The 23,501-nt window shown below is 49.3% G+C and overlaps 1 long non-coding RNA gene across 4 annotated transcripts in view; it reads left to right on the forward strand.

The window, feature by feature from the left end:
* Positions 1–22,853, forward strand: part of LOC109553241 (uncharacterized) — a 46,417-nt gene extending 23,564 nt beyond the window's left edge. For all 4 annotated transcript variants that reach the window (XR_011564286.1, XR_011564287.1, XR_011564288.1 and 1 more), the window contains one exon: positions 268–22,853. This is a non-coding gene — a long non-coding RNA (uncharacterized lncRNA). The remainder of the gene's footprint in view (positions 1–267) is intronic.
* Positions 22,854–23,501: the final 648 nt, after the last annotated feature.

The following is a 23,501-nucleotide window of genomic DNA, read 5'->3' on the forward strand; positions in this document are numbered from 1 at the left end:
GGAGGGAGTGGGGAGCTGTTTGCGTATATTTTGCAGGAAGCTCACTCTGGAATCTGAATAGAGATTGAACCATTCTGGAGTGTATAGTGGGCTGTGCTGGGCACAGCCTATTGGACCCCTGTGTTAGACAACTGACCTTTTATTTTAAAGGTTTAATGGCTACAGCCTGGACAGGTGGGAGTGGGGAATTTAAGTTAATCCTTCAAATAGGGGCTAGCACAAGTGCCATCATTCCTCTCTTCATGCCATTGTCTGTGTCCATCACAGGCATTGCTAATCAACCACAGCATCATCCTCATGCTACAATCGAAGAAACAGAAAGGGATGGAAATGTGGGCCCAGGACCCACCAAGTTAGGAAGCAATGGAGCCAGGCCTGGTGTCCGCAACCAGACAGATGCGACGAGCTTGAGGTTCAGACAAACACGGGTGTGTATCCAGGTTTTTCCATTTGTTGCTCGAATGTCTGCACTGTCACTAATCTTCTCTGAGCCTCAGTTTCCTCATCTGTAAGATGGGAATCATACTATCCCTTCACAGGCTGGGTGGAATGGGATAATGAGTGCTGTGTGTGAGTTCAGCACCAGGTATGTATTGAGTGCACAGTGAATGGTAACTATCAGAAATATTAATAATACTATTATTTCTCATAGCTAATATACCATCTCTCTATATATTTCCCAACCTTCCACCCTCCTCTTTACCTTAGCATCCCCATCTTTTCTGTCTTTCAACATGCTGTCAAGGAGGCTGGCTGGGAACTACTAATTCTTTAAAGAGTCATGACACGGACAGACATAGCCCTGCTGTAGATGTCTCTGGTTTGTTCTAGATGAGCCAAGAGACATCGTCTGTCCTTTTGGCAGTGAACGGCAATGAAGAAAAGCGGCTGCAATGACCAGGGTCTGACCTGGTGTCATCAAGATAATTACTGTCATTTGTGGGTCTGTGGTGCCAAGGGAATTCTCCTGGGACCTTACCAGTATTGATATGTGACCAGCCAGGAAGCTGCCTGGAGCCCCATCTGTAGGAAATACAAGAATCCCACTGGAAATTTAATGTGATGAACATTTAATGGAGTTGCTTTCAGGACAAGTCCTGTGATTTTTCGGAGATTTGGGGTAGGTTGTTTGGGATGCTGGATGGCCTCTCAGTGTGTGCCGAGAACACAGATGGTCCCTAGACAGGGTGGAGACACCTCTCTGATGAGCTTTCAGTTTACTGGGTAGTTTTGGGGCCAGAACTGAATGGTTCAGGGCATTGGAGGAAAGGCTGAGGATCACCATCCCAGGTCCTCTCTAATTTCCTCTGAATTCAGGAAGAACTAGTTTTTAAGGAGTACCTAATGATTTGCCAACCTGGGGTCAGCTCTATTTGGTACCTGCCAGGGCAGCGCAGGCCTTGGGCTTCAAGGTACAGCTGCTGTGGGCGTCATAGAGGGCTCTCCATGGAAACCTGGGGACCCCCTCTCCATGTGGTACAGTGGCCTTTTTGTCATGAGTCTGGGCAGGAGCAGGAAGGCTGGAAAGAGAGAAAAGTGGGAGGCACTGGGCATGTGACTCTCCTGCTTTTGTGTCGTTCGTGAGCGTGGCCAGTCCCAGCCTATATCAGGCAGATGGTACAGGAATTTCCCAACTGTATGCCCAGCTGTAGGGTCTGATCCAGTCACACTGAGAGGAAGAGGGACCCCAGCAGGCATTCAGGGAACCCAGGAAGGGAGTGTTGGGCAGTGAGCATGTGCAATGAAGCCCACTGACCCAGAGGCCAAGGCTGGAGGGAGACCGACCCAGCTGCCCCCAGTCCCAGTCCTACATGATCTGCTCATCACTTTATGGGCCTGTGGGGTGACCACGGATGGGAGGGTTGACCCAGCACAGCTCCTAGTCACCTCCTCTGTGAAGTCTTCCCTGATTCCTCCAGACAGACTCAGCTTCTCCATCATCTGCTCCCCACAGCCTGGTGTTCAGTTCCCTGTTACAGACAGCTCAGGATACAGCAGCTGTTCCCTTATGAGTCCGTCAGGCTCCACGGAGTGGGGACGGTTAGGTGACTCTGCAGTGTGGCCGGGTCCCTGGCTCACGGAAAAGTCTGGGTGAAGGTTTATGGGGGTGAATTCTGACATGATGATGAAGGAACTCCAGGCTGTGTTGCAAAGTGACTTGAGTTTCTAGTCCTATTGGTTCCAAACTGCCAAGGACAGGCCTTAAATCACCTTTGTTGTAATGAGAGAAAGGGGGAACAGCAATGATTAAATGTGCTTGGTAAGATGCCCTCTAGTTCGGGTTTGGAAGAAAAGAGGGATGGCTGAGATAAAACAGGGCTGGTTTCCCGCCTTCACATCACAGCGGAGCTAGCCTGCTGGGCAGGGCCGTGTCTCTAGTCCTCCCTTGGTGAGCCGGGGGCTGGCAAGATGGCATGGATGGAGAGGGGCACGGGGTGTGGCCGTGTGATTGAGGCTGAGGGGCCATTGCCACTGGGGGACATGGAAGATGGCATCCTAGGGGCCGGGGAGCCTGAACCCAGCTGAGGCTTGAGGGAAGAAGGGTAGGCTTATCAGGTGGGGCTGCAGTTCCAGGTGAGGAACAGCATGTGTGGGGGCCGGGGCTGTGTGTGCAAAAGGCCAGGACACCTGGAGCTCTGCACAGGGTTGGGAGTGCTCCACCGCGTCCCTCCTCAGCCAGACGCCAGCTCTGCGAGGCTGAGCCCTAGCCTGCGCAGGGCTTGGCCACCATCGGGGAAGCAATGTGGGGAGTGTGTCGATGCACTCTTTCTCCTTTCTTGGGGAGCTTCTACACTTAACGTGTGTCTGTGCGGCATGTGGTGTCTTTTGGAGCTGAGTGGGCTCTGGGCCCACTTCATTCTCACACCCAGCTTTTCCTACTTCCTGGAATGACAGGGAGAGAGAGCAACTCCCCCCGAAGCTACAGTCCCATCCCATCTTGGAGCACGGCAGGCGGACTTGGAGGACTGCAGCTAGCAAGGGAGGGGGTCCACAGGCCCCTCGGAGCTGAGCAGGAGTAGAGAAACAGCTCAGGCACCATGAGTGTTTCTGGAGCCCTCCTTCACCTGCCTCCATACGACTGGGCTGGCTGACACCTCATGGGGCCTGGTCTGGCCCTCATGGCTTCTCCCCCAAAGAGACGCAGTGAGAATTTCACTTATGTCATGGTCACCATCATCCTCTACTGATTTCAATGGAAGCCCTGCTGGGCACCCAGCATCATGCCCTGGCTTTTATCCTCAGGCCTCTGCTCCAACTTCTCAGGGCTTAGGAAAGAGATGGGACCAACAGAGCTGGTCAACCAATGCACAGTTTTAATACCACCACCCAAGGGTCTGGGAAGCAGATACATCCTCAGAAAGTCATACAAAATGAGTTTCATCATAACAGTGTTGTTGTTCAGTCGCTTAGTTGCATCTGACTCTTTGTGACTGTAGCCCACAGGCTCCTCTGTCCATGGGATTTCCCAGGCAAGAGCACTGGAATAGGTTGCCATTTTCTTCTCCAGAAGATTTTCCTAGGGATTGAATCCACATCTCCTGCATTGGCAGGCAGATTCTTTACAGCTGAGCCACTGCTCCTGCTGCTGCTAAGTCACTTCAGTCGTGTCCAACTCTGTGCGACCCCATAGATGGCAGCCCACGAGGCTCCCCCGTCCCTGGGATTCTCCAGGCAAGAACACTGGAGTAGGTTGCCATTTCCTTCTCCAATGCATGAAAGTGAAAAGTGAAAGTGAAGTCGCTCAGTCGTGTCCGACTCTTAGCGACCCCATGGACTGTGGCCCACCAGGCTCCTCCATCCATGGGATTTTCCAGGCAAGAGTGCTGGAGTGGGGTGCCACTGCCTTCTCTGAGCTGAGCCACTAGGGAAGCCTATAAACAGTGTTGGGCCTGACTCAAATGTTTACATGCCCTGTTCCCCCAATTTATGCCTCCAAGCGGTGCTGTCCAGTAGAAATAGTGTGAGCTACAAACATGATTTAACATATTCTAGTAGCCACATTGGAGAAGGCAATGGCACCCCACTCCAGTACTCTTGCCTGGGAAATCCCATGGACGGAGGAACTTGGTGGGCTACAGCCCATGGGGTCACAAAGAGTTGGACACAATTTGGCAACTGAACAACAACAATTCATACCTAAGTATTTTTAAGTAATAGATGGTTGGATGGCATCACCAACCCAATGGACATGAGTCTGAGCAAACTCCGGGAGAGAGTGAAGGACAGGGAAGCCTGGGGTGCTGCAGTTCATGGGGTTGCAGAGTTGGACACAACTTAGTGACTGAACAACAACAACAAAACAGGTGATATAAGGGGGTCGTAGCTCAACCCTGACTTCCCACATGGGGAAACTGAGCCTCAGGAGGTGGGAGCACCTTGCCCAAGGTCACACAGCCACTAATTCGGATGCCAGGATCGGAACTCAGGGCTCCACCAGCCCAGAGTCTAGGCCTCTGCCCCATCCAGCTTTTCTGGGAAAAGACTCAAAGTTCTCAGGATCCTCTCTCTGGAACAGCCTCAACAGTGTTCAGTGAGGGTGCTGGCTTGTCCCAGGGCCTAAAGGAACTGGCGGGAAGGCACCAGGAGCCAGACCCTGGAGTCAGCTCTGCCACTTCCAGCTGTGTGACCTTGGGCTGGTGACTGCACTTCCTGAGCCTCAGGTTTCCCTTCTGGGCAGTGGGAGTGATAATTCCAACATTGCACAGTGTGTAAGGAGAGCTTAATTCAGGGCCCAGCACTTAACTATACATGTAACAACTTTTGCCGTCATTGTAAGGAATGGAACACCCACCCAGCTTGAAAGGTTTAATCGTGAAAGGTGATGTTTGGCTCATGTAACCAGAAAGTCTGGAGGTGGGCTAGTCACAGGACAGGTTGATCCAGGGCCTCGATGATGTCACCAGGGACCCAGGTTCTTTCCATGTATGTCTGATGCACTGTGACTGCTGGCTGCCTGAGGGGCTCATAGCCCCAAGCGAGAGTCTCAGGGATTCCTCTGATTGGATGGGCTTTGGTCGTATGGGCTTTGGTCACGTGGGACCGATGACTTTGGCCAGGGGATGGAATGTTCTGAATGGCTGAGCCCAGCTCAGACCTACTCTTGGGGCTATAGGTTTCAATTCTTCCAAAGCACATGGTATTTATATATATAGGGTGGCTATCCAGTGTCAATCTGGGTCTGGTTGGAAAAGAGGGCTGGGAGATGAGTGGGAAACCAGTAAACACTCTTAATGGTTTTTCTTTTCCTTTTCCTCCACCCCAGCAAGTATAAGGAAAGCTCCCTCCGTGACATCCCTGCTACCCTTTGGTGGACCCAGGCACCAAGGTTTCTTCTCTGCCGCACAGACGGCCAGGGCTCACTCCTATTTTCTGTTGTTTTCATTTTTGGACACCCCACCACCTTCTGTGAGGTTTCTCCAGGAAGCCTCTCTACACTGTGACCTCACAGGTGGGCATCTAGGAATACTCTGTCTGCTGTGCTAATTGCCTTGTGGTGAACTGTGGTCATGACCTAAGGGCTTTTCTTCTCCCCATTTCACAGAAGAGGAAACTGAATCACAGAGAGGTTGGCAGTGAGCTCTGTTAGTCAAGGCTCATTTGATTAGTATCACCATGACCCAGGCCCTGTCATTAAGGGGCACTCGTGTGAGCGGCCTGCTGCTGGTGGGGGTGACGGGGCTCCCTAGAGCTGCTGAAGTGGGCAGGCTCCAGCCACACAGTTGATTCTTCCAGTTGAGGCCCACCTGTCAGTCCAATACTCCAAACCCCTCTCCTCCCAAGGAGGCAGGTGGAAAGAGAGTGGGAGGAAAGCAGACAGGATTGAGCTGATGAGTAAGTTTGGGAAATGACCTCCATCATTTCCTCTTGCCTGAATCTTCATTTTTCTTGGTCCTGCTAAGAGTTAGGGAAATGGCAGCTCCCCTCCCCCACCCACAGTAGGATGGGAGGGTCCCAGGCTGCCTGGGGCTGGGGAGGTGATTTGTCTAATTCTGGAGTTCCATATTAGGAGGTCCAGGTGCTTGAAGTTCTCAGCCAATATTCCCCCAAATCGCTTTCTCAGGCATCCAGAAGCCCCCAGGACAGTGGGACCATTGTGGAGCATAGTCCACATCTAGGTAAGAGAAGATGATGGACTTGGTATAGAGTTGCAGGTAAAGTATAAGATGCCCAGTTAAATTTGAATTTCAGATAAAAAATGAATAATTTTTTAGGATAACTATGTGCCCATTATAGTACAGGACATACTTATACTAGAAAAATTATTCATTGTTTACCTGAAGTTTAAATTTAACTGGGTGTCATGTATTTTTACTTGCTAAAAAGCACTTCATTTTATTTGGCAACCATAGTTTGGGTAGGCTCTGGATGTTCCTAAAGCAGGATGTGGGGATAGGAGAGGACGAGGGGTCCTTAAATCTCTTAGGAGGTCCTCAGCTGCCAGTAACAAAACTGTGAGCGGATGGACTTGGGCATAAGGACATTTATTACTGCCCATAAGGAGGAGTCCAGAGGCAGGGAGGAGTCCCCTGTGGCCCCTGAACTCCAGCTCTACTTGCTCTGAGTTTCTGTCAGCTCTGCCTCCAGAATGGTACTCCTCAGGATTACTGGATGAATACAGTATCTCCAGGTGCTACATCCATGTGATTGCCAACTGGTGGCTATGCTTACAGGCAAGGAAACCTTGCCCAGTGGCCTTCTAGCAGGCTTGCATCTCATTGGCCAGAATCATCCGTCTAAGCCCAAAGGACCACCATGATTGGCTGAAAGCAATCAGACCTGGCTCTTAGGGCGTGGCCTCTCCAAAAGCCTCTCGCAGAGGTGGGTACCTGCAGGAGTACTTGGGGTTCTGCAGGGTCTGATGTCACCCCCAGCTCCATGGAAGTGGGACAGCATGTGAGAGCTTCCAGGGCTGTCTCCTCCGGCTCTTGACCTCTGCAGATGGGTGTCCTTCTCTCCATGTCAGTGTTCCCCTGAGTACCCTGGGATCCCAGGGGCAAACCTCAGTGTCCCTGTGTTTCAGGGGCTCATGCCTGCTTTTCCTGTGACCCCCACTTCACCAGGAATGACCCATGTTCTCCCACAGTCTCTGTCCTCTCCCCTGGGAGCATCTTACTGGTCTGTGAGCACCTCTCTGACAGATGGGGTGCTAGTCCTGGATCCCCCTGAATCATCCCAGGAGACCTGAAAATCTGTGAGGGGTCCTGTGGCCCTGTCCACCACGGCCTCAGATGATGGGCACTGGAGCAGCCATCCCGCTGCCTCCTTCCCTCCACAGACTGAGTGCTCATCCTCCCCTTACAGCGGAGAGAGCCTGGCGCACAACAGATGCCTGACTGTTAACTGAGATGTGTGGGGTGGCCCAGCTCCATGAGCCCCGACCGGCTGGGGGTTAGTGTTCAAGACCACAGGGGCCTGTGGGCCTGTCTCTGTGGGTTGGTCAAGCGGTCAGTGGAGCCTGCTGGGGCCTGATGTGACAGGCACGTCCAACTCCCTTCTGGATTCACTGTGACAAGCCCCTGCTGAGGAGGCCCTTTAACAGAGGACAGGGAGGGCATCAAACAGAGAGATGCAAGAACATTCAGGCAAAAGCTGCTTGGGCCTGATAGAGATGGGAGCAAGTCCTCCTGGGAGGTCTCCACCCACTGGCCCCATGCCCCTTCCTGCACCCCCAACCCCTGTGCTGAAGGAGCTGTGACTCTGAAGCAGCTTCAGCTGCATGAGCCATAAAATGCAGAGGCCTTGTCTTCCCTGGGAAGTGGGGGGATGGGGATGCCCCCATCTCCCTGGCCTTGCTTCCTGCTGACCTAGGAGAGGGGGTACTAGGAGCCAGTTGCCTCTACCCCTGGAATCCACTGTAGGACAGACCTGGGAGCTGCTGAGTATTCCTGACAGAATCTAACTTGATTCAGTTTGATGGGCATTTAGTCAGAGCCTGCACTGTTCCAGGCTTCGGGGCCAGGGTATCTCCAGGGAGGTGTAACTCCCACATTTATTCAGTACAGCATGTCAAGGATCAGGCTAAGTGTTTTATATGCTTTAATGTCTTTTTAACCTCATAGCATCCCTGTGAGGCAGGTATTATCCTTATTCCCATTTTGCTTAGTCGCTTTGCTCAGTCGTGTTGGACTCTCTGCAGCCCCATGGACTCCCCTGCCCATGGAATTTTACAGGCAAGAATACTGGAGCAGGTTGCCATTTCCTACTCCAGGAGACCTTCTCCACCCTGGGATCAAACCCGTGTCTCTCACACCGCCTGCATTGGCAGCTGGATTCTTTACCCCTAGTGCCACCTGGGAAGCCCATTCCCATTTTACAGATGAAAAAAATGAGGTTCCAAGAGGTTTAGTTAACCTCACAAGTACACAGGTAGTGAGAAGCAGGGTCAGGACTTGAGGTTAGGCCTATCTACTTGACCCCTAAATCTGTCCTTGGCCTTGAGGGGTTCACTATCCCCATAGGAAGAACTTATGAGTGCCCATCTCCAAGGGGAAGGAGGACATGGAGTATTGTTCCTTCCTGTGTTGGGGCAAAGAGTCTCCCTAGATGGTCCAACACCCAACCCAGCAGCTGAGCCCAGGTATTCCCACCCCATTCTGTCCTCTTCATCCTCTTTCTCTTCTAGGCAGTCTTCTCTTGTATGGGGAAGGGGGTGGCAGGAGATAAAATATAAGGCTGAATGGAGCCACCTGTCTTTGGGGACGCATTGGTTTCTCTCTCAGGAAGCTGTGCTCGGCATGCAGAGAATTCTCAGCCCCTGTGCAAGAGGCAAGCAACACTGTGACCCGTGAGTCCTGGGGCATAACCAGAAGGTACAGAATGATGGGCAAGCTATTCCACAGCTGGTGACTGCCGGTTGGGCAGACCAGATCTCTGATGTGCCTGCCATTAAACCTTTGGTTGCTAGACATTCAGCCCTCCAGGGAAGCCTAAGGTAGGGGGCTGGGGCAGAGGGTACTGAGGGGACTGTCTCAACTGGTATACAGGGTGTTTCAACATCCAGCCAAGCAGCATGGCTGCCCGAGCATCCTGTCAGCACAGCACCCTTGGTCTGGGAGGCTCAGGAGGACAGCCTGTGGTTTCATGGGTTGGGGAGGGCTCTTTGGGCATGGCGGCTTCTCTGGCCGGCACTTGGACTGGTTTCTTTTTCCTGTTTGGCTCCCAAAGGGCCCGATAATGGAATTGAAGAAATCTGAATGAATCGTCTGATGTGTCATGACTAAGCCTGCAATGTGCCAAGTGTCCCCCAGGAGAGGCCCTTGGATAGCAGACTGGAGCACCACAATTACGCGTTGGAGACCATTTCCAGAGAGAGCCACCGACGTCAGTGGCTCTGAGTTCTAGAAGCTCTTGGAGGGTTTGAGGAATTGTCCCGTGGATTTGTGGCACCAGGCTCTCAGCGTGAGACTGAGGGGTGGTGGTGCAGCTCGCTAGTCCAGCTCTGGTGGTGGATGGATCTCCCAGTGCATGCAGCCTGCTTCACTTCTGGGCAGTTTTAATTACTCTCTAGTTCTTTTACTGATCCCATCTTGACCTCCCAGATCTGTGTCTTGCTCTTTGTTTAAGCTTCTGGAGCCTTGTAGGCTCATTCTCATTTCATTTCCACTGACACTCAAGTGTGTTCAGGGAGCCCTTAAGCATTTCTTGTTCTGCCTCCACTCCCCTTCTGCCTCCTTACCACATCTATTCTTCTCCAGGGAGAATATTCTCAATTTTATTGACTGTTCTTCTGGTGGTTTTATGGGTAGGTGCCTTTACCATCTGGATCAATGGATATGAGATTTATTAATATTTATATCTTACTTGACATGGACTCCTTAGAAATCTGGTACTCATATAGATGATGGTAGCCAAAAGCTTTTAATGGGCTTGAGCTCTGTGCCACTAATACTGCGTGTTCATTTTCTCTTTAATTATGTGTGTGTGTGTGTGTGTGTGTGTGTGTGTGTGTGTGTGTGTGTGCGTGCGCTAAGTTGCTTCAGTCCTGTCTGACTCTTTGCGACCCTATGGACTGTAGCCTGCCAGGCTCCTCTGTCCATGGTGCGATGACCTTTTAAATTTAAATTGATACTATTGGGCTGGCCAAAAAATTTGTTTGGGTTTTTCATAACATCTTACAGAAAAACCCAAATGAACTTTTTGGCCACCTGATAATATTACCCCCCACTTTATAGATGAGGATACTGAGATCTGGGCTTCCCAGGTGGTACTAGTGATAAAGAACCCACCTGCCAATTGCAGGACAAGGCTAAGAGACATGGGTCCGATCCCTGGGTGAGGAAGATCCCCTGGAGAAGGGCATGGCAACCCACTCCAGTATTCTTGTCTGGAGAATCCCGTGGACAGAGGAGCCTGGTGGGCTACAATCCATGGGGTGGCAAAGAGTCCGACATGACTGATGTGACCTAGCACACATGCATACTGAGACTCAGGCTGGGTAAGTACCTCCCTTAGTAATGTAGTCAATAAGAGGATACAGCTGGGACTGGACCCGACAAGTCTAACCCCAGGGCCTGAGCTCTTAACCCCTCCACCCTGTTTCTCAAATTGTGACCCTCCAACCACTGTGGGAAGTTCCTGGGGCCTTGTGAGAAATGCTGGGTCTCAGGCCCCCAACCAGGATCCCAGGTAATTCACATGCACATTTGAATTGGGACAGTCTGGTCTGAAAGCACATGGATCCCTTGGCTTCTACTGATGCTGCCTGAGACCACACTGGAGTTGGTGCTCACAGATCCCCTCTACTCCAGTTGACATTGTCCTCAGGCTCATCTCTGTCCTGTCTAGGTCCTTCTCTCAGGAAACACGATTTGTCAGAATGAAGATATTATGGTTAATATTATGTGTCAACTTAGCTAGGCCTTGGGACCCAGATATTTGACATTATTCTGTTTCTAAGATGATTTTTATAGGATGAAGTTATAATTTAAATCAATAGGCTTTGAGTAAAGCACATTCGCCTCAATAATATGGGTGAGCCTCATCCTTTCAGTGGAAGGCCTCAATAAAATAGAGCAACGACCTCCTTAATAGAAAAAGCCTGAAGAAGAGGAATTTCTGCCAGCAGACTGCCTTCAGACTCAAACTGCAGCTTCAGTCCTTCCCTGGATCTCTAGACTGCAGCCTGGCCTGTAGATTTTGGACTTGCCAGCCTCCATGGCTATGCGAGCCAGTTCCATGCAATCTCTATTTCTCTGGCTTAATCTCTCTCCTCCCGCTCAATACCCTACTGGTTCTATTTCTTGGTGAAATCTGGTTGATACAGATAGCTAAGGACTCACCAGGTAATTTTATTCTTTCACTGTCTAGTCCCTAAGTTGAACCAATAATTAAGGATCCCAACACCCTCCCTCCAAATCTTTGGGCTCCCCAGGCACTCTCTCCTTTTTCAACCCCAGCAGCCTTAGGCCAAGGAGTTTCCAGCACCGTCTCTCTGTACAGTACTGTCCTAGGGATCCTGGGAGATCTGTGAGAACAATGTTGTGGCATAAGAGGGGCCTTAGAGACACTTAGTCAAGTCACCACCGTACATAGGAAAAGACTGAAGCCCAGAGGGGAGGGGGCTTCCCAAAAGCACATAGCTGTCACATTGCCAGGATGAGAACCCGGCTCTTTCGATTTCTAGGTCTGTCTGTTGAATTTCAGGAAGCAGATATCATAATCAAGCTGGATATTAAGGCGAATTCATGGAGTGGACTATTTACAAATGTATGGGCAGGGTTCAAGCACACTGAACAGGGTGATGAAAGACCCCAGATTAGTATCAGCAGAAAACTGTCACCACACCTGTGTCTGAAGGGTTCCAGGGAGAGCACAGTGATGGAAGCTGTAGCAAGCTACACAGAGGAGAGGGCTGCCAGCCAGCAGCTGTGGCCTTGGGTGGAGGAACACAGCCACTGCCAAGCTAAGACCATCAGGGAAGTTGCTGGGGAGATAAATCCCCCAGCCTCTCTCTCCTCCCAACTTCTGATCTCCTATGGGCTCAGACCACCTGGAAACCAGATATCAAGGAAACTGTTGATGCAGTCCACGGAGTTCGGTCTCCCGAGGTGAGAAGGCACTCATCCTTCAAAGCACGGACACTCTCCTCTGAAACACTCTCCTCTGAAACACGATCCTGTTGTTCTTTGCTTTGGTCTGGTCTGTTCTGGCTGGCAGCAGGATGTGCTTCAGTCAACTCTCTGCTTCACATCCTTCACTGGGTGTGGTGTCCACTGGGAAATGACAAGTGATCCATTCAACCACTCATAATATATGAGAACTCACATTTGCCAAAACCTTTCATGTTTCATATGGTCTTCAAAACAACCTCACGTGGAAGGAACTTGTTATTCATGGTTTAGAGATAAGGAAGCCAGGTTCAGAGATGTTAAGTCACTTATCCAAAATCAGCAGCCTAAGATGACTCCAGAAGTTTATTTCACAACAGCAGCCTAAGATGACTCTGGAAGTTTATTTCACAAGCATTTATTGAGTGCTGGCCAACTCCAGGCCCTGTGTGAGGGGGTAGGGGTGCAGAGATGAGCCCAAGCTTGTCATCCAGGGGGTCTGGGCACAGATGGCAAATGTTGGCATGTTTCCCAATTTGCTGCCTCTGTCTTACCAAGTCAAAGCATTTTCTGAGTACCACTTTGGGGGTCCCCATGGTGGGCTTGCTTGTCGTTATCATTCCTGCCCTCCAGGAGCTTACAGTTTTCTTGAAGAGATGAGAAGTGTGTGTGGAAACAGTAACCAATGCCGTTAGCCAAGTCAGTGGTGCTGGAGAGGATGTAAAAATTCAAGAAGAGGTCTGCTGGCTCCAGCTGTGTGTGTGTGTGGGGGTGATCCATAGACGTGTCAGAAAGGAGGTGGGATTTCAGCTGTTTTCTGTGGGAAGAATGGTCCATGTTCAGCGAGGGAGATAGGGAACAGAATTTTAAGGAGGAACATCATAGCTGTGGTGGTAGGAAAGCAGAGAACTTGTTCTGGAGACACAGAGGCCAGTCCGGTGCAGCCCTGGGGAGGAGAGGAGAGTACCATGGGTCTTCCTACAAGAGAAAAGAGAGAGATGTTGAGTTATAGAAGAAAGCACTCAAGTGGCTGTTGTAGCAGGGAGAGATGAGATTGGGAAAGCGGGTGTTCGTGGAGGATCTTGTTCTCGAGACTGCTGGGTTTATCACTAGTGTCATCTGCTCTCAAAGTCTTGACTTCAGCATCAGGCTGTGCTGTCATAAGATTCCAGTTGGTTCCATGGTCTTCAGGATGTCTCTGACTCCCCTGGCAGTGGGGAAGGACACCCAGGAGCTGGGTCAGGTGGCATAAACACACACCCAGAGTCTGCGCAGTCGAGCCCCTGCTGACCCCTCTGACTCCACCTCCCATCACTGCTCCTGCCACTGCCCACTTGACTGACTTAGCCCTTGGCACACTGGCCTGTCCATCCATCCAGCACACGGATCTCTGTGCCACATGGCCTTGGCCCTTGCTATTCCCTCTGCCTGGAATGTTCTTCTTTTAGCCTGGCTCCTTCTGATCCTTCACTTCTGATTTCAAGTATCTCCTCTCAAAGTGGCCTTTCCTGAGCACTCCATCTAAAAGAGGGCTCTCTCTACCTCCTGGTTACTCTGTGACATCAGATTGTTGTTCATGACCTTCACAGTACTTCCTACCCTCTGCAACTTCCTCATTTATTATCTGTTTACCCCCTCTGTAAGATCTGTGAGGGCATGGACCTCCCAGAATATGCCTGACATGGTAGATACTCAGTTGACATTTATGGAATTGATGAATGAGCATGACTTCTTTTCAATCTGCTTTGACCTGATAAGAAAGTGTAAAGGGTGGACCTGCCTTGGTGGGGGGTGGGGTGGGGTGTCCTGTGGACCTCTTGGAATTATGGGAAAGCTTATATTGTTTTCTTTTCCCTGGGAAGTAGGTCGATGGTAATCCTTAGGGTTCTTCACCAAATACTTCTTTGGCCCCTTTGAAGGGGAGGCGTTGCCTTGGGACTTGTTGTGGCCTTTGGAATGTGAATGGAGATGCTGTAGGTCACTTCCGGGCAGGTACTGGAAGTGCCAGGTGTGAGTTAGCCTGTGCCTTTCCTCCACCAGGATGGTCATGGATTTGTACATTGAGATGGTGTCTCTATCAGGCTGAGTCTCTGAATGACCACAACAAGAAGAGCTCTGCTGACCCACACTGGACATAGAACAGGAGCAGGAAGTTTACTTTGTTTGTGTTAAACCACAGAGATTGTGTTAGCACAGCACAGCCTTGCCCCTCCTAACTGCTGAAGAGCCTTTAGTTTTCATCAGGTTCTCAGAGGTGTCTATTAGCCAAGCAAGGTCCAGAATCACTGGCTCAGGGGTCAGCTGGAAGGGTATGGCATGCAGGGAAGGTTAAACACACGTTTACTACATACCCCATTATGTGCCAAATGCTTTGCTGAGTCCTTCACATGTATCATGGTGCTTAATTTCCAACAACCTGGGGAGGTAGCTAGCGTGAGTCCCATTCTATGGACCAAACTGGGACTCAGAGAGTTTAGAGCATTGGTACTCAAAGTGTGGTCTGCAGACCAGTAGCATCTACATTTCTAACAAGTAGTAGAGCTTGTTAGAAATGCAGAATTTCAGGTCCCTCTCCAGTCCCACTATATCAAAATCTGTGTTTTAATAATAGCTTACCAGGTGACTTGAGTGCATTTTAGAATTTGAGACAAATTTATCACATAGATTTGGGGGACTTGCTTGATATCCTCTAGCTAACAGCAGATATAGATAAGGGATCCAGGCAGCCATCATTCAAGAGGTGGGGGTGGCTCTACCCTCCACCCTCATGTTAGGAGAATGGGAACCAGGATGTGCAGAGCTTGGGTCAGGCATCTGAATCCCAGCTGGTATTCACTGGCTACCCTGGCAGGCACATCTTCAAATAGTTTGAGTGGTTGATGGTAAACAAAGCTATTTATTGATTTACAAAACTACCCAGATGCTGTCTAGGGTGTATGTTTCTTCTAGCTGTGAATTACTGAGTAAAGGCTGGTGGTGGACTGGGGGAGACATTGTCAGACACATTGTCCATGGTGGGGAAGTTTCATCCTTAGCACACAAACCGTGACTGGGGACCCAAGGTAATTCCTTGATGATGGCAGGCACATGTCTTAAATCTCTGTATGTGACAGAGTTGGGATCCCTTGGCTTTGAGCTTGGTGCCTGTTTGGACCATGAAGTGTCCTGATTCTCTGGGACTGAATCCTTCAGAAGACCTCACATGGTGCCTGGGCTTGGGCTCTGCTTGCAGGAACTGCTCTGTTATCACATTATAGATGAGGAAATGACCAGGAAACCATGCCAGGAGAGAGATTGCCGCTCCCTGGGTCCATGGCCAGGGCTGGGCATCTGTGGAAGGCCGATTTCTGTGGCCCGTGGCCTCTGGCACCCTTGTCAGTTGGTGGCATTCATCTCTTTGGAGCTCCCATTGAGTTGCTGAGGAAATTGGAGCTCTTGGGTAGAGGAGTATAATTTGGCTTCTCTTGACTGAAATTATGAGATCATCAGCTTTTCTCCAGATATTTAGAGTTTCTGTGAAAAAGGCAGATCTCTGTCTTTTCGTTATGACCTGGTTATCTGCTCAGCTAAGTGAGAAATTTCATGTTACAGAGCGATCAATTAAGGCAACAAATATATATTTGGTACCTGCTGAGTGTTAAGGACTGGGAATACAAAAAAGTACTTTTGCCTTTGGTTAGGCTCTGGACTCGGAGAAGGCAATGGCACCCCACTCCAGTACTCTTGCCTGGAAAATCCCATGGACAGAGGAGCCTGGAAGGCTGCAGTCCATGGGGTCGATGAGGGTTGGACATGACTGAGCGACTTCACTTTCACTTTTCACTTTGATGCATTGGAGAAGAAAATGGCAACCCACCCCAGTGTTCTTGCCTGGAGAATCCCAGGGACGGGGGAGCCTGGTGGGCTGCCGTCTCTGGGGTCACACAGAGTCGGACACAACTGAAGTGACTTAGTAGCAGCAGCAGGCTCTGGACTAGTTCAGATGCAAAGGAGGAAGTTAATAGACAGGGGATGTGGGTGATTGAGGAGCCTGTGGAGTGGTCCTTGGGCCCACACAGGAGGAGATGACAGGGCCGGGCAGGGGCTTTGAGCACTGGCTGAGGACTCAGATCTGGGCTCCAGTTCTGGTCACCATGGCTCCCTCAGGCCCACATCTGTTAGACCCAGATAGCAGTGTACCGGGCAGTCGGGAGGGAAGAAGACCACTGCCAGTGATTGAACTCTCCTTATGAGCCAAATGTTGGAGTTAGGCACAAGCATTATTGAAATTTGGATCAGACTTAGGGGACGTTGGCGGGGAGGGCAAGGCCATCTGAGACTCATCTGTGAGTTGGGGCATGAGTTGCCAGAGGCCCCAGAGCCAGTTGGTGGCAGAACTGGCTCCAGCTCCTAGGCCTCTGGTCTCTTTCCGCGTTGACTGGGCACTTGCCCCATTTTCTCAAGCTGGGCTCGTTTTTGTTCTGATATGGAAATGTGGCTGTAGAGGGGCTGAATGTAGCAGAGAGGCGCACCCAGGACCCTGGCCAACTCCCTTCCCATAGATAAATGCAGCCCGAACCTCCATTTGGCAATCAGCAGAAAAACTAAAGCAGAGAGGCTCTCATCTCCCTTTCCCCCCCTCACCCCACTCTGACAGATTTATTTTGGAAAGCGACAGGAGGCTAATGGCATCACTTAATTTCCCTGATAATAAATTACCCCCAAGTGCAACAATTAAACGTTTCACAACATAGTTTCCTTCTGCAATAAGCTTCCTCACAGGCTCCTCTCGCTCTGACACTCCTCCTCCCTGCCCCGCCCTCATGGCCCCGCCCCACCCCGCCCCCTCTGGCCCTGCCTTTGCACCTTCTGGCCCCGCCTCCACCCGCCCCCTCCTGGCCCCGCCTCTGCCCCTTCTGGCCTGGCCTCTGCCCCTTCTGGCCTGGCCTCTGGCCTCTGGCCCCGCCTCTGCCCCTTCTGGCCTGGCCTCTGGCCCCGCCTCTGCCCCTTCTAGCCCCGCCTACACCCGCCCCCCTCCTGGCCCCGCCTCTGCCCCTTCTGGCCTGGCTTCTGACCTCTGGCCCCGCCTCTGCCCCTTCTGGCCTGGCGTCTCTGGTGAGTCATTTTTATTTCCGGGCTTCAGGATCCTGACCAGGAAACAGTAATGGCTGGAGGACCTGATGGAATTGTGGGAATGAAAAAAAAGTGTGATGAGGGAATCAACCAGATCAGGGTTTGAGTCACAGCTCTGCCACTTCCCAGCTCTGTGACTTGGGAAGGTCCTTTCCTTCCCAGTTGATTTTGCTTCTTCCTTGGTAGAGAAGCACAGCTTACAGGGTGTTTCTGAGGCTCAGAGCAGGGCCAAGCACATGGTAGGCCTTCTTCAGATAGAAACCGCTGTGTTGTTCTTAAATGAATATTGTGAGTCTAATTCTTTTTAACATGTCCTGTCCTGAACTGTTGGAAGGAGAGAGTCATAGACAAGAGAGAGACTGACTATGAGAGAGACTGAAAGAAAATAGAGGGAGAAAGAAAAGGGATGAGGTGGGTGCCCTGGACCATCTCAGGTCTGGGGAGGGTGAGCCGGGTTTTGTCAGAGGCACCCCAACCCTTATGACACACATCACAGCCAAGGGACTGCATCCTTGCCAATCTTTCTAGCCAGATGTCTGAGGCTTTACAGCGTACAGAAAGGGACCAGCTGGAGTTGGGAGGCCTGTCTTTACATCCTAGCAGCTCAGAAGCTGGGTGCACGTCTGTGTGTTAGCAGATTTGGAAGCAACGATGGCACTTTCCCCTGTGATGCATGATTAATGTACAGTCGACTGTGGAATGCACAGCTGTTGGGTATTTTCAAGGCAACTGACTCCATAAGAGCAAGAAAATACACGGGGCTTATACACTGCAAAGTCTGGCCCCAGTGTTAGTCACAGACAATAGGCAAGCGTCAGCCCTGCTCGCCCCCAGGCCTGGAGGTTGGAGATAGGGTATCTGGTGGTCCTTCCCTGGGAAGGAACCTTTTGCAAAACATCCTGTGTTCGGATGGTTTTCTCTTGTGTCACCCACGTGGCCTTGTTGGCTCAGTTTACTTGGTATCCAGGATGGACAAGACACATGAGCCTCGCACTCAAGTTCAATCTGGAGAGGCCTCAGTTGTGTTCCCATCTGTTCTAAGGACAGAGGCAGGGAAAAGTGGGGATTATGCAGAGGTCTCTACCTCTAATAAGGAAAATGATGAGGGCTCCGTCGAAAGTGAGTGAAATGCATGGCATGAATTGAGTCTAAAAATGTCACTTTTCAGGGGAGCTAAAAGGAGCTACACATTTGCTTTCTTGCACGGTCAGCCTATATCTTCGTATCTCAGTCCTATCACAAAGAAAGGATAAGAGTTTCTATTTCAGCTTGAAAATTAAAGGAGATAATGGCTGCCCAGCCTATAGCACAGGCTGGACCCGCTCTAAGTGCTTGAGGGCTGGCAGCTTCTCTGATGCTCTTGGGCGGGCTTATTCAGTCAGTTGAGTGGGTGCTGGGCACCTTGCCCTGAGCCCAAGGTTCCCCTTCAGTCCTTCCTTCCATGCTTCTGCCTGATTGCTTGTCAGAGAGGGCTGTGGCCTGAGCTGCCTGGGAGGGCTGAGAGAGGAGGAACACCTTGCCGTGGCGCCTTCTCTTCATAGAACCATCCACCCCCTCTCCCAGTTCCTTTTCTGCCTCCTTCAAGGATCAACGCCTTACCCTCTTGGGCCAAAGCCATTTTGGGGCACTCATCCTTTCTGCTTTTGGCCAGCAAAAACAAGGTTCCTCTAGGGCTCTGTCCCGGCTCATCTGGGAATGAGTTTCAGTCTGTTTTAAAAGACCAGCTTTGAGTTAATGGAATTTGGCTGGAACCTGGTGGTGGTGGTGGTGGTGGGAGTGGGGGTGGGCGGTGATCCAATAACCACAACACTGGCCTTGCCCTTGTTCAGGAAACCTATGGGATTAACTGGGTGGGAAGGCAGTGTTATTTACTCACCAAGCCCTCTGTTTGAAATGTGGCTCAGGTGAGAAACTTGAGAGGCTTGTGTGGCTGGAGCTGAACTGTTGAATATCATAGCAGAGCGTAATCAGTGCAATTTAGATCTGAAAAGGCCCCAGAGAGAACGCTGCCCAAGAGTCTCGGTTACAGGCTGGGGGACTTGCGCTTAGAGGCTTACAGAGTGAAGCACTGAGCCTTCACAGTTGGTTTTGCGTTTTGCAAGGTGAGTGCCTGATTTAAGCTTGGATTGTTCAGGCTTCCACTTGAAAGACGGCGCCCTCCAGTAAACATGTTGAGTAAACACACTGCCAGCCACAGTTTCCCAGGCCAGTTTCTTTGTTTCAGAGATCTTCGGTTGGTTTTGATGACTGCCTGGTGGTGCAGTTCTTTTCTCTTTGAGCTTTAATTCCCACTCTTATGTTTTAAATTCACTGATAAAGAGTAAGCCTATGAAACCCTAGGCCTCACCCTCAGCTCCAGTGAAAACAAAACCCCAGGCTCTTTCTCCCCCACCCCTGCCCAGAGAACCTTGCTGTGTGGCCTCAGGAGTGCTGTGTACCTTCTAGGACTTGTGAGTAACAAACACTATCTTTCAAAACTTCCTGATAGTTATTGCTGAGGGTGTCTTGCAGTCACAATTTGCACCACAAGGGGTGGTCCAGTCACAACATAAGTTCTGAACGGACCCTGGGTCCAGGTGAGTGCCTCCTGGCATTTCTAGCCTCACTACCTATAGGCTGTTGTTTCATTTCTCAGTCCTGTCTGACTCTTTGTGATCCCATGGACTGCAGCATGCCAGGCTTCCCTGTCCTTCACTGTCTCCCGGAGTTTGTTCAAACTCATGTCCATTGAGTTGGTCATGCCATCCAATCATCTCATCATCTGTTGTCCCCCTTGCCTTCTGCCCTCAATCCTTCCCAGCATCAGAGTCTTTTCTAATGAGTCGGCTCTTCGAATCATATGGCCAAAATATTGGAGCTTCAGCTTTAGCATCAGTCCTTCCAATGAATATTCTGGGTCAGTTTCTTTTAGGACTGACTGGTTTGATCTATAGGCTGAGACTGACATGAAACAGAGGTGCCCTTGGTTCTCTGCCATGTTCCACATTCTGTTCTTTCCTTTGCGGTTGATGGACTCAGGCCTGATCTGCAGCTACCTGCAGCATGTGACCCAAACATCCTTGAAAGGAAAAGTATTCTATTGCTATGTTGCTGTGTGTCCCATAGCAACAAATATTTGTTGAGAGAGCAGATTTGTATTTGCCATTTCGATTTAAACTATTGTTTCCAGAAAACTCAATGAGATTGCAAATATGATTTCTGGGAGAGGTAGCCTGTTAAGCTATTAGGTCTATATCACCAGTCTGTTGAATTTTTTCTGGCTACCTAACTGGATTCTGAGGAGCCCCGGCTGGTCATTTGGTGACTGGATATAGAAGCTCAGAAAAGGATGATGGTGGGTTTGTTTTCCATTAAGGACCTGCCAGGGAGTCCCAGGCTCCAGAAGGAATGGGCTCCTTTGACTTTTTGCCAACCCTGTTGGCAGGATTTGGGGAATTCATGAAGAGGAATTGAAAAGACTGTCCCTTCAGGATCCCTCCAAATGCAGGTCTCCAGAAATGCACTGACATTGAGATGTTTCACTCATTGCCAATTTGCCAGCAATTATATTGAAATAAGGAGAAATTAAGAGCCATCCCAATCACTGCATCATAGAAATATATTCCATCTGTATTTTAAAGTTTTTAAAAATTGTGGTACAATAGACAAAGCATAAAGTTTACTGTTTTAACCATGTTTGGTAGAATTCAGTGATGTCAAATATATTCACAAGGTTGAATAGTCATCATCATTGTTTAGCTCCAGAGCTTTGCATCACCCCAAACAGAAATTCTGTACCCATTCACAATAATCCTCTATTGCCTCTTCCTCTTTGCCCTTCGTAGCCACCATTCTACTTTCTGTCTGTATGAATTTGGCTGTTCTACTTGCCTCGTACAAGTAGAATCTTGCAGTAATTGTCCTTGTATGTCTGGCTTATTTCACTTAGCATGATGTCATCAAGATTCATCCATGTTGTAGCATTGTATCAGAATTTCCTTCCTTTTTAAGGCTGAGTAATATTCCACTTTATGTATATACTACATATTGTTTATTAGTTCATCTTTTGTAGGACATTTGGGTGGTTGTATCCAACTTTTGGCTACTATGAATGATGCTACTATGCACACTGGTGTATAAGTATCTGTTTCAGTTTCTGCCTTTAATCCTTAGGATGTATATCCAGAGGTGGAATGGCTGGATTATATAGTATTTTAAAAACATATTTATTTATTTATTTGGCTGTGCCAGGTTTTAGTTTGACCATGTGGGATCTGGTTCCCTGACCAGGCATTGAACCCAGGCCCACGCACTGGAGGTGTGGAGTCTTAGCCACTGGACCACCAGGGAAGTCCCTATATGCTATTTTTATGTTTAACTTTTGGAGGAACTGTTATGATGTTTTCCATAGTGGCCGTACCAGTCTAAAGTCCCACTAGCAATGCACAAGGATTCCAGTTTCTCCATATCCTCACCAACATTTGTTATTTTGCATTTTTTGTTGATTAATTGTCATATGAATGGGTGCATCCAAATATTTTTTAAGTTGTCCTTTCTTTGATCACAAATATGAACAAAAGCCAGAGTCAACATACTCCTCTTTCATTTTAAAAAATAGCAACTGTTTGACTGCAACAAATAGGCAATGTATGAGATGCAGCATGCATACTGACCTGTAACCAACAGAAGCCAACATTTTATTGAATGATGTGAATGGCATTAAAATTGGGCACACATGGTAAGTGGTTCCCATAAGGGAAGTACTTTGTCAGATTTTATAGAGCCAAAATAAACTGGATGTGTCTCTGAATTTATCCCCAGTGTCACACTTGGTGTCCGAGGTATGTGTGTATGTGATGGTTTTCCCTGAGATTTTCTTAGTTCCACCTCTAGTCCAGTTGGATAAAGCATCTTTCTTCCAAGGAATCAGTCTTTCCTTTCTGTTCTCTACTTTCCCTTCATCCTCTTGTTTTGGATGCTGGTATATGGTTATGGGGGCTTCCCAGGTGGTTCGGTGGTAAAGGACCCACCTGCAAATGCAAGAGATGCAGGTTTGATCTTTGGGTTGGAAAGACCTCCTGAGAAGGAAATGGCAACCCACTCCAGTATTCTTGCCTTGGAAATCCCACAGACGGAAAACCTGGCAGGCTACAGTCCATGGGGTTGTGAAAGAGTTGGACATGACTCAGAGACTAAATAGCAGCAACAGCAAGATGGATATGAATACAATTCTTGATCCTGAAGCTGAGCATCATGAAAGAACTTGAGCAAAGCCACAGAACCAAGTTCATACCCTACAGATGTTCACGGACCACCCCGTCAGACCTATGCTAGATACCTTCTGATGTACTGATTTTGTGGTGTCCCCACAAGACAAGGGGAATTAACCCCACTTTACAGATGAGGACACTTTCCCAGAGAGGCAAGTGATCTATCTGAAGTCACCCAGCTGCTAAGTAGCAGGGCTAGGACTTGAACCTGAGTCTTCTGACAATGCTTTTTTCCCTTGCAATGCCACTCGCTCCTTCATAACTGAAGTGGTTGAACCAGAGGTGTGTGGACAGTTGACTTCCAAGCTGGCAACATGGGAGAGCTGCCTTACACCGTAAATATTCATCATGCTGCAAATATTTACCAGGGTGCCTACCATGTGCTGTCCCTGTGAACACAGGTGTCCATGTTCCTGCAAGAGCAATATATCAACCTTTGAATGTCCTTGTGCTTTTGCCGTCTCATAGCAGATTGACTGTATGAGGAAGATAGTTATATTTGAGACCTCTGAGAAAGCCTTTTGATTGACACTGATTATTTAGGAGAACAATGCAAGGAAATCTTCCATCAAGGGTCTTAAGTTTTCTCAGATACACAGGCTCTATTGGTGAAATCTTCATGGTCTTGAGGATGATGAGGTTGAGGGAGCTACTGTTTATTAAGATCAAACAAAATTTTGGTTTGCCTGAGTGATTTTTTTCACTAACATTGAAAGTTATTTACTGATTTATGTACTCAGTACTTGACACGTACAGGGTGGAAAATGACTAGGATGTGGCCCCAACCCTTAAGCAGCTCACTATCCCTGACTAAGAGAGGAGACAGACACATAAACCTTTAATTAGCACACGATGTTAAGAAGCACTGCAGTAGAGAGAGGTGTTCATAAGGACCTTGGTAACAAGGGTGGAGTAACAATGACCTTCTTTCACAGAAATCAGTGAGGGCTCTACTAGGCAGGGGACATTAGAGTTGGGTATAAATAGAAGCTTGTGGTATGCAGGAGTGGAAGGTTAGTGTTTGAGATAATGACTGATAATTTGACCTGAGGCTAGCTTGATAGGATTCCTATAGGGCAAGTTCAGGCATTGA

This window comes from Bos indicus, chromosome 26, assembly GCF_029378745.1.
Source record: "Bos indicus isolate NIAB-ARS_2022 breed Sahiwal x Tharparkar chromosome 26, NIAB-ARS_B.indTharparkar_mat_pri_1.0, whole genome shotgun sequence".
Classification (NCBI taxonomy): Eukaryota; Metazoa; Chordata; class Mammalia; order Artiodactyla; family Bovidae; genus Bos; species Bos indicus.